The sequence below is a fragment of the Helianthus annuus genome, chromosome 9 (genome assembly GCF_002127325.2).
Source record: "Helianthus annuus cultivar XRQ/B chromosome 9, HanXRQr2.0-SUNRISE, whole genome shotgun sequence".
Classification (NCBI taxonomy): domain Eukaryota; kingdom Viridiplantae; phylum Streptophyta; class Magnoliopsida; order Asterales; family Asteraceae; genus Helianthus; species Helianthus annuus.
Window position 1 is genome coordinate 166,157,874 of NC_035441.2, and position 17,047 is coordinate 166,174,920.

The window sequence follows — 17,047 nt, forward strand, 5'->3', positions numbered from 1 at the left end:
TGATTAAAGACTAATGACTAACGATTGCAAGAAAACTTTGATTACTAAACAATAATGAGAAGAAGGGTTCACACCCGGTTTCGGTAATTGCCAACCTAGGGTTTCTACAAGTTTTTAGATTCAACTCAATTGTATACGATTAGCGGATTTAGTGTACCGTGACTTAGGTGCCAATAACTATCAACGTTTCAAAGAACGGACAAGAATGCACTTTGTAATCAACACAAATAAAACCTAACCAAGACAATGCATAACTACACATAACCATTTCGTAAAGTCATAACTTTTAACATCGTTCGACAATTTACGAATACGAAAGAAATGTAAACTATTGTCAAAGGTTTCAAAAATCAATACAAGTTGTCACAAAGTTGAATCAAGAACAATTCAAAACCCTAAATTTAACAACTACCTACACCGGGGTGAAACCAAGGTGATTAGCCGCTCATGGTTGAAGAAACTCGATCACTGGATGATTGGGACTTGACTTGGAATATCTTGAAGCTTGAATGATGGGGAAGTGATGGATGTTGAGAGTCTTGGTGAATGATGATGATAGAGATGATGTATAGGTGATTAGGGTTAGTGATGGATTGATGATTGTGAAAGATGGTGATGATTCAGATTATGATTCGGGTGATAGGTATGGTGTGTAAGATGGAATGGAGATGAAGTGGTGATGATATTCGGCTCCAAGAACAAGTTTCAAACTCAAAAACAAGTGTAACCCCCGTTTCTTGGTCAAAATTGATGTTATAACTCGTCCCCAACAACCCAAAACTCAATTTTCGTGAATCAGAGCAGTGAGGGGCGTCGCCGACGGCCCCTGGAAGTGCCAAAATCACCCAACGGCTTAAACGGCTATTTACGGACTAAATCTGCCGACGGACACTTCTGAGGGGCGTCGCCGACGGCCCCCTGGGCGTCCCTGACGGTGCCTATAAACCTCACTTTTTGTTTTCTTCATAACTTCTTCGTTTTAGCTCTGTTTTACTCACTGTTTTCGCCCACGTTCTCGTAATTCAGCCCTCTATCATGCCATCTTACAATATATTCATTTTAAATCTATTAACATCCCCCAAAACACATCCAAACTTCGTGATTAACCCGGTTTTGTTCATTTCACATCCCCGGTTGATCCCGTTTGCTCCCGGTGGCCTGTAAAGCTCCCGAAAAGCACCTTAAACTCCATTAAACCTGCAAAACACAAATCTAATTAAAAGTAGGCTATTCGGAATAAAAAGTAAAGTTAAAACTCAAACTTAGACACAACTGAACACCGTTATTCGACCACGTATCACATCCCCACACTTGTCTTTTGCGTGCCCTCAAGCAAATCTGTAATTCACTTTCACGTGGGTCAAACAAGAAATACACTCCCTATTCCAGAGACGAAGGTTAAGGTCAATTGTCATGCACAAGTTCAAACTCTTTACAATTTTCAACATATTTAAAGGTAAAGTGACTAATCCCGTAAAATGGTTATCCAAGACTAACCCGCTCGTGAACCAACAAATCATGCACATCCCTCACAATGTTCTCTCCACTCAGTTTATAAATTGGCTAATTTTCATAATGTATTAGCACTTCAAAAAGTAAACGCTCAAAACCGATTAGAACACGTACCCGCATAGGCTTGCAACTCAATTATTCTCCACCACTGAACACGAATACTAAGCACAAGTCATAAGGTCTTTGTAAGGGTTGTAACAGGGCTAGGCTAAGGGTAGGAAATAGGATATTTTAAAGTGGCGAAGGTGATAAAAATTCGATTTTTTATTACAAAACAACTATTCTAGGAACGATTAACTACCAATATCAAACTAGAAGGCAACAATTTTTCGCCTTTTATTTCTCAAACTAAGAACATATATTTTTTTGTTCTTTTCTCCACAATTTTCTATTCTTTTTCGCAACATTTTCTGAATTTTCTCTTTTTTATATATATATATATATATATATATATGCAAACAAACAATTCACAACTATAAAATCTTGACTCCTGGAATCGAATTTTGATCACACGGGTTTAAAAGAAAAAGGCTTGATGTTATGGGCTAAATGGGTGGTCAAACGAAAGGATTAGGCCCAAAATTGGCGACTAAGGGATAAATTTTTGGGTAAGGTTATATAAATGGTGTAAAACGGAAAAGGTTTACCTAGTGCCTTAATCATTCTTGTACTTGTATTCGGTCTATGGTCTCAAACGTATAAAAAGTTGCAAGTTCTACAATACATGACTAATGGTCCACTCAAACAAAGAAACATACATATGTAATTCTATGATGTAAAAGTGGCTCAAAACCTCACATATATAAAGGGTATGGAATGTGACATGCGTAATAAGCTAGTTTCTTAGGTGGATTATTCCCAAATAACTACCCGCTAAATACCCGTCATGCTATTAGTTTGAACTTGACCATGACAAAAGACCACATGGGTTGTGCCATCCCTCGTTGACTTAGTTACTTGTGCTTTAAGATCGCTTTCGAAACAAGACATTTTTGAAAATTTTTTGAAATTTCCCCCCATCCCCACACTTGAGGTAAACATTGTCCTCAATGTGTAAGAACTAGAGTTTTAAAACGCACAAGGGATGTGACACGGCTAACTTCCCAAAAATTCCACCCCGAAAAGTAAAATACAAATACAATCCACTTATTACTAACTAGAAATCAAAAGTAAAAAAGAAACGTATGCACCTGATTTTGGAGCTCATTCCTCGTGTGCTCTTCTTCTCTTCAAGAAAGCGGTCGCCCCACGAACACGGTGTACCTACAAATCTCAACCTTTGTGTAGAAGCATGCTTCTCACAACCATCAAGATTTGTTAGTTTCCTAGTTCTACCACTTTTATGAAAATATTACCAAGTCATATGATAATTTACTTTGATTTATGTGGAAAAATTAATTTACAATAACAACAAACCTAACTCACTTTCGTAGAAATCACGGTTGCATTTAGCTCATGCAACAAGCCCTTTTAAACCTTCCGATAGCTCGGGAGGACGAGTAGGTCTCATGAGGGTTATATAGGGAACACACCCACAACGTTCATTTAACTACTAAAACGAAATGACAAATTATACAACAACAACAACAAAACTATGGAGAAAAACTAAAACTAATTGTGAAAGAGCTATACAACAACAATTAACTTACCACCTCATGGTGGTCGGATGGCGTGCTTGCCACCCACGAACTCTTAAAAATCACCTACTGGTGATTCATACCATTTGTTTCCAAACGGTCCAAACTTCCTCACCTCCTCTTCCTTTTTCTTTTCTAGAGGTGACTTCTTTGTTTTCTTCTTCTTGATCGTCTTCTTCTTTGTTTCTCCAAACCTACCAACCATAGCACACACTTTTTTGTTTGGATTCATGTCCTTTTTAGGACACTTATCTTCACCGAGCGGGTTAGTGAAATTTGGAAAAACATTTAAATTTAATTCCCGGTCCCCAAACTTCATGCTTACCGTTCCCGTTGCACAATTTATTATAGCATTAGCAGTTGCCAGGAACGGTCTACCCAGTATAACTATTGGTTGGGTGCGTCAACACACCCAACATAGTCTACTACCAAAAGTCAACTGGGTAGTAGCAATCATCCAGTTTAACAATCACATCCTCCACCATCCCCCTTGGATGCGTGGGAGTCTGATCGGCCAATACCACGGGAGTATCAAACTTTTTTAATGGACCAAAATCATATTGGTCATACAAACTCCCGGGCAAGATGCTCACATAAGCTCCAAGATCTAGGAGCGCCCTCTCAATTTTAAATGTTCCAATTTGAATTGGAATAAGAGGATCTCCCGGATCTTGAGCTTTTTGGGGGAGCGCACTCGATAAGCGTCACTAACATGTGATACCAAATAAATTGGTTCGGGTAATTTATTGTGTAACGACTCTCACTAAAATTAACACTTATTATGTTAATTGTATAAAAAGGAAACCCTAATTGAGACACCCAAGTAATTCTGCATAAACCCTAAAATTTTTAGAACATTCAAAATCAGGATCAGGGCCCCTAAAACTCAAAGGAGGTTAAACCCTAATTGACGATTATCTTCGAAATACGTTGTCAAACTTAAAATTCGTTCGAACGTCGACTCAGCAAGGCAATGCTAGTGACGAGGCTACCCTAAGCCATAGGGGCACGCCCCGCGATACGCGACAGGGGGAGAGGATCCCTCTGCGACTCGCGTGCGGCTCAAATTTTGGGTATAAATGCAGGGGCTTGGGGCCTGAACTATTTGCTCAGTTCGACGGTCTAAAACGTCGTCCTACTCTTTGTATCTCCGTTTCTTTCTATCAACGCCCTAAAACCCCGAAACTCTGCTCGTTATTAGGGTAATAACTCTAATCGCTGCTACGATTCAATCTCCGATCGACTGAAACTATCCGACGGGATGTTTAAGTGCTATCCTTTGTCATTAGTCGTGATTCCGACAGGATGTTTAAGTACCACCCGAACTCGGGGAATACTCTGTCATTCGTTGTGAATCCGATGGATGTTTAAGTGATTACACTTTGTCATTCGTTGTGAGGGTTTTATCTCGTGATTATCGTTAAAGTTGATTTGAGTTAATACACTAATACGAGTTCCATTGTATCTAGAAATTAGAACTCGTAAGCAAGGAGCTGCTAGAGTACTTAATAGCTAAGTAAACTTAATAGTTAAATAAACTTAGCAATTAAGTTAGCTGAGTAGATTAATTAATCTATTAATTAAGTTAAGTATGATTAGTTAATCAAGATTAATTAAGTTAATCAAGATTAATTAAGATTAATTAAGATAAGCAAGATTAATTAAGCTAAGCAAGATTAATTAAGCTAAGTAAGCTATTTAGTTAAATAAGGAAACTTAATAGTTAAGGAAACTTAATAGTTAAGGAAACTTAATAGTTAAGGAAACTTAATGGTTAAGGAAACTTCCTAGCTAAGGAATAAATCTACCTATAAATAGGAAGCTTAGGATTCATTTTCCTTTGTTCATTTCTTCTATTCTTCTCTATACGTTGGTGTTCTAACCAATAATCACCAAAGCGATGTCCTGTCCGATCGATTCAGGAACCATCTAACGAATGCCGAAGTGTTGTGCTTTGTGAATTTCGTTAAATGGAATCCAAAGTACTATACTATGTGAGTTCATTAAATGGATACCAAAGTACTGTCTGAATAAGACTATACTTTGTGAAATTCGTTAAGGTTCGAATCTCGTGACCACCGTTAAGGTTTGATTTGGGTTTTACACAAATACCTATTCCATTCTGTTAAACTATGTTTTTAACTACCAAGAATACTCCCAACTACACACTTACAATCAAACAAACTATTAAATCATCAGAAGATCCAGAATAATAAAGTGCATGCTTGATTATCGGAAGAAGTAGAATCAAGAAACTTGTTAACTCAATCCTGCATGCTTATAAAGTGAGTCATTCTCTTTTTATCAACTGTTTTACAATACTCCAAATTATTTTCAAAAGTTATAATTACAGGGACTAAGTCGTGGATATCTTGAATCACTGGCTAGTGGGGTATTGTGCACATTACTACTTTTCTCCCAGTTAGGTTCATTGACCTACTAGGGATAATCATCACTATTTTGGGTTCATTGACCTAATAGTGGTATGGCCATCGTCACCATTGTGACTTGTCACCATTGTGACAGAGCGCCAGATAAAAATAAGATATAAACCATTGTAATCGCTCTTATGCTGTAATTTATAACTAAGGTTCATTTCATAAAAATGAATGAACTCACTCAGTATTTCCCGCTGACAAAACCTTTTTAAAACGCGTTTCAGGTAATTACAGTATATTGGAGTAAGGATTTGATCCGGCACTGAAGGACTTCAAGAAGTGGCTTATTTTATTAATTAAATCAAATTAAGAAATATTGTTTTATATAATCAAATTTATCTATATTAAAGCTACCATTATAAAACATGGGTTTTATCCCATCTATTTTATAAAATAAAATCCGGTGTTTTTAAACTCTGATAATTTTCCTAACTCACGGTCCTGATGAAATTTCCACTGCAAGTTTTTCAAAAATAATCACCGGTACCACTGGACTGCTCGCGGCTCCCGATTCCGTCCAGGGTGGGGTCAGGGGTCGTGACAGTAAAGATGGTATCAGAGCCACTGCTTTAAGCCTATAAGTGTTGTGATAATAATACTTAAGCTTAAATAAAAGAGTTAGGAGATTGCTATTAACTGGTAGCACATCTGATAGCATTTAGACTTGAACATAAGAAAATATGCCTTAGTATAACCTAAGCCACTTATTTAATCATTGTAATAATACCTAAGTTTAAACGGAGAATTAGGAACTTAATATTATCTGATAGCACTCAGGATAATATTTAGACTTGAACTTAAGAATTTTACCTTAATATAAGCTTCAAGATAAATTACTTATATAAGTATAATGTAATGGATATTGGTATACCATAAGAATGACGATTAGCAGGCAATAGCACTTAATTGCTATTTATTCTTGCTTATTGATATTACTTGATCTAGAATAAAGATATGTTCTGGAAATACAAATTTCCTTGCTTCTGGATAAAAGCCCTAATAGAAGAGGCACCTTTAAAATCTTGAAAAGATACTATTTATGGGAAATAGAAAATTTTCTCCGGCAAAACTGGGTATAGAGTAGCAGACTCTCCAGTTTATCCGGATATACTGAAATTACCTCTCCGGCGAGTACCGGGTAAGACGGGGTATATGATATGTCAAATGAGTGACAAGATTTCCCTAAATAATATCTTGACCAGATTTCTGACTGGTCCTTGGAAATATGAATCTGATAAATACATTGACTTTATAAAGGATATGTATATTACCGCATGTGAAATATGTGATTATATAGATATGTATATCTATAAGGAAATCCAAAAACTATAAGGATTGACAAATAGGAATAAAGCACAAGCATATGTGTCTAGATTTCTTTATCAGAAATCTCTTTTTCGATATCAAACATTATTTCGTTTGATCATTTGTCTCGTAACACGTGCGACAAAATAATACTGGAAACCCATTAAGTTAGGACACCATCCAAAAGTATAAGAATTTCCAATACGTTACCATAAACTATTAACGCAAGTAAGAAGCATATAAAGTTGTGCTAATATACAAGAAAACACATGAAACTTAAATTATACGTTCACAAAGGTCAAAATATATCACATACGACTTCCAATGCAGGACCTTTGAAAAATATAAATTAGGCACGATGACACCAATGCTAATTCCGTCAATAGAAAAACTACTAATCAAAAAGAAGCACTTGACCACATGATCCTACAAACAAACTGAGTCTCGCTGAGGTACGTTGAAATAATATTTCACAACCATCGGTGCACAGTCTAATAAGAGTCATAATTATTAGCACTGCAAAAGGAATCACATACCTTTGCAAAATCCCCTATTTCATTTTATTCGATATTTCCTGGTAATGTCACTTAACAAACGATTGTCACACTAAATTCCAGATAAAGTTCTTATATTCCTTTCATTGCAATTCTAACTTCTGCTTATAATAAGTTGACTTTCGTGTTTCCACTTCCCCTAAATGATTTCTTTCAGAGTAGCGAATATTGATCCATTTCATTTCTTGATAAATCCACATGTTACACATGCACTGTTCATTGCGCATGTGGTTCATTTGAGTTATGAAGACCATAGGAGGGCATCATTCCAATTTGTTATTTCATCAAAAGTTCAAATCTCGTTTCGCTATACTTGATCCTTGCATTGTAAACCGCGTTTTTACAAAGCAACGACTCTTTAATATCGAATCAATGAATTTCTTGAAAAAAACTCGATTTTCTTTTGAAAGGTATACATGGTTTCTGTTATGATCATGTCCGAACTTCCTTACTAAAACCCGTTTTATTCAAACCCAGTTAACTTGCTCGCAATACGAATTCAATTCTAAGTCCCATATGATATTTTCAGGCCATCATATTTGAAATAATCCCAACAAGCACTTCGATTCTCTTGAACTATAACATGCTTTCTTGGCCTTCGACTTCACCAAATTATTTCTTTGATCACGGTCACCTTGTGGTGACGTTTTCACAAATTTGAATATTGTGCTAATCTCATTTAAATTTATATTTAGTTATTTATTATTTATTTTTGGTAGTTAATATTAGTTTTATTATTAGTATAATATATTAATAATAGTAGTATTAGTATTATTAGGTACTAGGGTTATTGTCAAGGGCAAATATTGGATAGCCTAGCCTTAGTTAGGATGGACTGATCAACCATGCTTAAACAAGGCAGCACTAACCAATATCCAACCATGATAATAACTATTTAATGTATATAAATTAAGTCATCATACTTATTTAGTAAATTTCAATTATATATAAAAATATTTTTATATTATATATAGAAATATATATACGTTGTACTGTAAAGAGAAGACATATTTTCATAAAACAATTAAAGGGACGAATAAAATTATCTAAATAATTGTCTAAGTATTTATGAACAAGACATATTATTAATAAATGTTCATCTTGATTAATATTTCACAACTATTAAATACTTATAGAAATATTCTTATATAATATATATATATATATATATTAAAATGTTAAATGTTATTTACGCAAGCCAATATTTAAATATGCTTGATATTAAAATAAACATTTATTATTTTACTTTTATGATTTAAAGTACCCTATTATAAAATCTTATAGTTAAACATACTTGATTTTAAAAATGATAATCGTGAGTTCTAGGATATTGGGTAAACCTATTTATAAAACATATATCATTATTTTATCAAAATTACCACGGGTTTTGATATTTTAAACCTATCTATATTTATTTATTATTCTACTTTATGATAACATAAAAAGAAAAGGTATTTGCTAAATCAAAATATCACCTATCTTTAATCAAACATTTTGATTAAAATCATCTGAATACAATTATGTATTAAGACAAAATTACACTAACTTTATTGTCTTTTCGTGTATTCTTACAAATCACCCATCTCAGCACATTGATTTTCTCATATCATAATTCAATATTTGACAAATAATTTTCATGTTTTCATTTCATTTTGAACCTGTCAATCTTAAGTCTTCCTTAGGTATCAATCATGGTAAGTTTTCTTCTGACAAAGAATTTTATTAAAAGTTCTTCACATTCATTTTAAATATCTATTGATCATATATCTTTTGGCTTGAACATAATCACCTTGGAAACTATATCATTTCATCGGAATGTCTCATCTTTTGAAATATCTAGATTCGCTTCCTTGAAACTCTCAGTTAATTTCAAAAACGGTAAATTCATTATTAAGTTCTTTCAATCATAACAATACCTTGCAGTATCCATATACATTTTGTAGCCAGTGCTAATAATAAACCCTATTCATACGGAATTCGTTTGATTTGTCATATTCTTGATACAATTATGTACTCAGATTACGATTCACTAAATTCTATTGTCCAGTACCATTTAAGTAAACGATATTGATTTTCGGATAATCATTAACAAATCATTTTTCATACTTCCATTCACAAATAGATATTTATCAATTCGGAATCTCCCTCAATTGATCAAAGTAAGTTCATTTCGGATATTGAATCCAATTGTTTCTATAAATCATTTTTATTTTCAAAATTCATACCCCTCAAATATCTTTTGATTCCATCCCACGATACATTGTTTCTATTAATTAAAAGAAATAACATAACCCCAAGAAAATATCATAGTCCAAATCTCGAGGACGAGATTTTATTAAGGTGGGGAGGATGTAACGACTCTCACTAAAATTAACACTTATTATGTTAATTGTATAAAAAGGAAACCCTAATTGAGACACCCAAGTAATTCTGCATAAACCCTAAAATTTTCAGAACATTCAGAATCAGGATCAGGGCCCCTAAAACTCAAAGGGGGTTAAACCCTAATTGACGATTATCTTCGAAATGCGTTGTCAAACTTAAAATTCGTTCGAACGTCGACTCAGCAAGGCTATGCTAGTGACGAGGCTACCCTAGGCCATAGGGGCACGCCCCGCGATACGCGACAGGGGGAGAGGATCCCTCTGCGACTCGCGTGCGGCTCAAATTTTGGGTATAAATGCAGGGGCTTGGGGCCTGAACTATTTGCTCAGTTCGACGGTCTAAAACGTCGTCCTACTCTTTGTATCTCCGTTTCTTTCTATCAACGCCCTAAAACCCCGAAGCTCTGCTCGTTATTAGGGTAATAACTCTAATCGCTGCTACGATTCAATCTCCGATCGAATGAAACTATCCGACGGGATGTTTAAGTGCTATCCTTTGTCATTAGTCGTGATTCCGACAAGATGTTTAAGTACCACCCGAACTCGGGGAATACTCTGTCATTCGTTGTGAATCCGATGGATGTTTAAGTGATTACACTTTGTCATTCGTTGTGAGGGTTTTATCTCGTGATTATCGTTAAAGTTGAATTGAGTTAATACACTAATACGAGTTCCATTGTATCTAGAAATTAGAACTCGTAAGCAAGGAGCTGCTAGAGTACTTAATAGCTAAGTAAACTTAATAGTTAAATAAACTTACAGTTAAGTTAGCTGAGTAGATTAATTAATCTATTAATTAAGTTAAGTATGATTAATTAATCAAGATTAATTAAGTTAATCAAGATTAATTAAGATTAATTAAGCTAAGCAAGATTAATTAAGCTAAGCAAGATTAATTAAGCTAAGTAAGTTATTTAGTTAAATAAGCAAACTTAATAGTTAAGGAAACTTAATAGTTAAGGAAACTTAATAGTTAAGGAAACTTAATGGTTAAGGAAACTTCCTAGCTAAGGAATAAATCTACCTATAAATAGGAAGCTTAGGATTCATTTTCCTTTGTTCATTTCTTCTATTCTTCTCTATACGTTGGTGTGCTAACCAATAATCACCAAAGCGATGTCCTGTCCGATCGATTCAGGAACCATCTAACGAATGCCGAAGTGTTGTGCTTTGTGAATTTCGTTAAACGGAATCCAAAGTACTATACTATGTGAGTTCATTAAATGGATACCAAAGTACTGTCTGAATATGACTATACTTTGTGAAATTCATTAAGGTTCGAATCTCGTGACTACCGTTAAGGTTTGATTTGGGTTTTACACAAATACGTATTCCATTCTGTTAAACTATGTTTTTAACTATCAAGAATACTCCCAACTACACACTTACAATCAAACAAACTATTAAATCATCAGAAGATCCAGAATAATAAAATGCATGCTTAATTATCAGAAGAAGTAGAATCAAGAAACTTGTTAACTCAATCCTGCATGCTTATAAAGTAAGTCATTCTCTTTTTATCAACTGTTTTACAATACTCCAAATTATTTTCAAAAGTTATAATTACAGGGACTAAGTCGTGGATATCTTGAATCACTGGCTAGTGGGGTATTGTGCACATTACTACTTTTCTCCCAGTTAGGTTCATTGACCTACTAGGGATAATCATCACTATTTTGGGTTCATTAACCTAATAGTGGTATGACCATCGTCACCATTGTGACTTGTCACCATTGTGACAGAGCGCCAGATAAAAATAAGATATAAGCCATTGTAATCGCTCTTATGCTGTAATTTATAACTAAGGTTCATTTCATAAAAATGAATGAACTCACTCAGTATTTCCCGCTGACAAAACCTTTTTAAAACGCGTTTCAGGTAATTACAGTATATTGGAGTAAGGATTTGATCCGGCACTGAAGGACTTCAAGAAGTGGCTTATTTTATTAATTAAATCAAATTAAGAAATATTGTTTTATATAATCAAATTTATCTATATTAAAGCTACCATTATAAAACATGGGTTTTATCCCATCTATTTTATAAAATAAAATCCGGTGTTTTTAAACTCTGATAATTTTCCTAACTCACGGTCCTGATGAAATTTCCGCTGCAAGTTTTTCAAAAATAATCACCGGTACCACTAGACTGCTCGCGGCTCCCGATTCCGTCCAGGGTGGGGTCAGGGGTCGTGACATATTGTGTCGTTTTTCAATGCTCAACTCTTTCAAGCATTCCACATGAGCCGAAACTTTTTTATGTCATCAAGTAACGGCAAATTAATTTTTACTTGTTTAAAGAGTTCCCACTTCTCGTCCTTTGGTGGGCACCGTTCTTCAAGCTTTGATGCATTACTCGAGTTAATTTGATTTAAACAATTTTCACAAAAAGAATTTTTATTCATGTTTTCAATTTTAATTTGTGAAATCGTTTCTTGTTCATTTTTACTTTCCGACTCATCACTTGTATTTTCCACTACAACATCAACGCATTGTGGTGGTGGAATGCTTTCAACACTACTACAAACCTCATCATTTGAAAGGAGACTTAACGCGCTAATGTGCACATTCCTCACATTGCCCGTGCTTGAACTTTGATGCTTTGGGTTCATCGTAGTGTCACTCGGAAGCCTTCCTATACTTCCCCGCATTTGAGCCACCTCTTCCGCTAATTGGCCCACTTGTTTTGCTAATGCTTCATGCGACTTGTCCCGAATTTCATTCTCCTTCTTGGACTCTTGCATCATTGAAAGCATTGCATCCATTTTGGCGTTCAAATCACTACCACCGCCTTGGTTGTTCCTTTGGTAGCCCCCTTGGTTACCTCCTTGGCGAGTTTGATGTGAATACCCACCTTGATTTCCCGATTGGAAATTTGGGTTCATTTGATTGGAGGCATTACCATACCTAAAGTTAGGATGGTTCCTCAATCTGGGGTGGTAAGTGTTGGAGTTCATATCGTATTGCCTCCGGTCTCTATACACTTGATTCACATCCACGGTGGCTTGACAATTCTCGGTCCGGTGACCAACGTCTCCGCATTCTTCACATACGGCGTATTGCACCGCACCCACTTCCTTTTTCTTCATGCGAGCCAACTCCCGCTCCAACGTTTCAATTCGATCCTTAGAATGCACAAAAGGCTGTTTACGGACTAAATCTGCCGACGGCCCCTGGAAGTGCCAAAATCACCCGACGGCTTAAACGGCTGTTTACGGAGTAAATCTGCCGACGGACACTTCTGAGGGGCGTCGCCGACGGCCCCCTGGGCGTCGCCGACGGTGGCTATAAACCTCACTTTTTGTTTTCTTCATAACTTCTTCGTTTTAGCTCTGTTTTACTCACCGTTTTCGCCCACGTTCTTGTAATTCAGCCCTCTATCATGCCATCTTCCAATATATTCATTTTAAATCCATTAACATCCCCCAAAACACATCCAAACTTCGTGATTAACCCGGTTTTGTTCATTTCACATCCCCGGTTGATCCCGTTTGCTCCCGGTGGCCTGTAAAGCTCTCGAAAAGCACCTTAAACTCCATTAAACCTGTAAAACACAAATCTAATTAAAAGTAGGCTATTCGGAATAAAAAGTCAAGTTAAAACTCAAACTTAGACACAATTAAACACCGTTATTCGACCACGTATCAGTGAAATCGTAATTTTGAATCGAGGGAAAAATCATAATTTTGAGCTGGGGGCAAAAGTATAATTTTATTTTGAACTGGGGGCAAAACCGTAATTTTAAAACGGGTAAAAAATAAAAAGCGGAGGGTAAAATCGTAATTTTAGAACCGATGGCAAAATCGTAATTGTAGCTGCTGGCAACAGGGTTATTATATTTTTTAGTTGGGAGGAAAGCGTAATTTTATACTGGGGGCAAAATCGTAATTTTAAAGCGGGATAAAATCGTAAATTTGTTGGGCCAATAGGAGAGTGCCCTCTAGCCTAGCCGCCCATTTGACCCAATCATTGTAAAACACTGTTCCCGTATGTTGAAAATGTAATATAGTAAATTGTATACAGAGGAAGGATAAAATAAGAAGAAAAATCAATTTAAGAAGATAAGGGTATATATAATGGTAAGTTATCTTAGACCATAGAGAGTGAGTGTGGTGAGGGTGGCGTGAAAGCCTCTCCACGCCAGGCACACCGGCCCGAAGATGGTGTGGAGGGCGGTGTGGGGGAAGGGCGGGAGAGTTTTCACCGGCATGGGGGCTTTGGTTTGATGATGTGGAGACCCTTGATTGGTAGGTATAATTTGGGGTTGTTTTAATTGGTTGATGTTTATTTTATATTTATTTTTTTAAACACTACTTTAATGCTCTCCCACTCCGTATAGGCTTAGTTGTTATCCTCCGTAGGGTTGGCAAATCGTGTGTTATCGGTTTAACAGGTCTCTAATGACGGGAATAATAAAAGTATTAAACATTAATACAACTCGTTTAACTACTTTATATCTCATGTTTATAACACAATTGTATTTTTTATGTACCAAGAAAAAGAAATGATGTATTTTAGCCTCCTAATTTTATTTATTTAAAAAAAAGTAAGAAAAATTTAAAATTATATAGGATCGCCTCCCGATTATTTTTCCTAAATTGTATATCCAAAGTATTTATACAATATATAAATTAAAGTATAGTTTGTTACCACTTTGTATATAAATGATGGGTAGTTTAGTAAATATATTTTAAGTCTTATTTGTTTAACCCTAGATTACCCACCACACAATAAACTTAATCACAACTTAATATCAAATTACTAATCATCTTCTTCTCGTACTCCCGTAGCTTTTTGCGGCCCGTTCTTTTTCTAATTCCACCAAGACATTTTCGGTAATAATTCTTTTATTGTTGATTACATAGATGGCATGAATTAATATTTATTATTCATTGTTTACTTTAGTTTTTAGGTATGTAATTTGTAAATACTAAATAGTCATTGATGATTACTTAAGTGAGTTGATGCCTTAATGAATTAATGTATTATTAGTATATGATATTAAGATATTATTCATGTATCAGTCATTGGTGATTACTTAAATTATTTTATATATGATATTAATATACGTTTTATTATTACTTCAATCATAAAGGTCATCGGGCTGAGTTGTAATTCTTCGTCTAGGGTCCATTTATCTCGTATCATTATATATATATATATATATATATATATATATATATATATATATATATATATATATATAACAACTTCTTGAGAGTGAACTGAGTGAACTAATATTGGCCCTTGATCATTTTTTAGAATAAAAGGGTAAGATTGACATTAACCAAGTATTTTTAATTAAAATCTCTTAATTTTCTCATCTCTTAACTCTCCCTCACTCTTATTTTGAATTATTTCTTCATTATTTTAATTATAATAGATTGAAGGGCTAATGTTTTTTTTTAAATAAACTCTTATGTTCTATTTAAAATTAAATATTAAACCTAATTAAATTATATGTTTTGACATATGTGTATACAGGTCGGTATATACAAGACTTATACACTTGTGTATTATTACATCTTATTCTCACAGGGTGGTATAAACCAGATTTATATAATTGTGTTTTATTCAAGTATATATGTGTATATAGGTCGGTATATACCAGACGTATACACCTGTGTATTATTCAAGTACATAGTGTATACAGGTCGGTATATACCAGACTTATACACCTGTGTATTATTACATCATGTTTTCACTATGTATCTTTTCATCAAACATTGATCTAATACATATATGTATAGAGAATGTAATTAAATATTTTAATTGTGTTCTAGATTGAACAATATTTGATAATGTTTGTATTTTTTAAATTATCAAATATTAAGTTAGGTAATTTGTGAGAGAAAAAAGTATAGAGAATGTAATTAAATATTTCTTTTAATTGGAGAGAGAAATCGGGAGCGAGAAAAAAAATCAATTAATTAAATGTAGAGAGAAAAATACAATCATACCCTTATGTCTATTAAAATATATGTAAGTTACAAATCCTGCCACTAAAGAAAAAACTTAGATCTAAAAAATCAATTGTTAGGATAAGTTCATTTTGTTCACAAATACACCATTGTTTACTCATGAACTCCACCCTATATATATATATATATATATATATATAGGATTAGGTTCAAGTGTGAACAACTTTTGGTTAAGCTCCGCCACTGCATATAATATACTTTTCAGTAAACAAGTTTAAATGTGTCTTATACATATGACCTTTTTTTGCCCTAATCGTTCAATTCTAATTCAGATCATTTTCTAGATTTGTAAATATTTATACGGACAAGGAAGAAAACAAATTTGTGGTAATTCATGAGGCGTGAATATTATGAAGTCAAATTCAAAATTAGGCAGCCAGTTTTTTTTAACTGTAAATTAGGATCAGTGACAGACCACTGAAGTATCATAATTAGGCAGCCTCAACATGCCATATTTTCATTTATCCTGCAAATGAGTTTTGATGTAAAACTAATAGTAGTGTGCATTATAGGGATGTGAAGTGGCTTGATAATACCTCAAGCATCCCCCCGTAGGCTTTATAGGGGCATGAAGATGGAGAGTCATTTCTAGTATAATGCCCAATGAGGAAAACAAAATTGGAACGTAATGATGGAATGAGGGCATTAAGGGGTGTTAACCATTACACAACTTTTTAAGGAGCGTTATGATGTTGATGTGACGAAAAATGCTCATTAAGAGGCATTAACCATTACCGATGGCCTAATGGTATAATCATTGTATTCTCCTACTCTGTGTCAAAATACTCGCAGAAGTTCGTTTAAGAATCAACAATATATTGAGAACTTCGATATCCACGTGATATGTTTTTACTTATTATTTTCATGGGGGGGAGTGGTAGGTGTCGATCTTCATAAACACGAACATTTGATCAGAGAGCCGATAAGGGATGAAGGTTTTCAAGCAGTGGCAAGATGAATTTTATGTCCTTAAATATAAGAGGTTTAGGGGAAGGGGTAAGGATAAAGCAGGGTGGATTAGAGGGTTAAAAAAGGATAATGGGATTGATTTTTTGGCTTTACAGGAAATACAGTTTAGTGACATTTCAGGTATCGTTTACGAAAAATTCTGGGGTTCGGGCAATTTCGAGATGGATCACGTTCCGGCGGTTGGAAGATCGGGAGGGGTGGTCAGCATATGGGACCCTTGCGTCTTCAAGGTACACGATTCTATTAAACATTCTAATTTTCTGTTAAC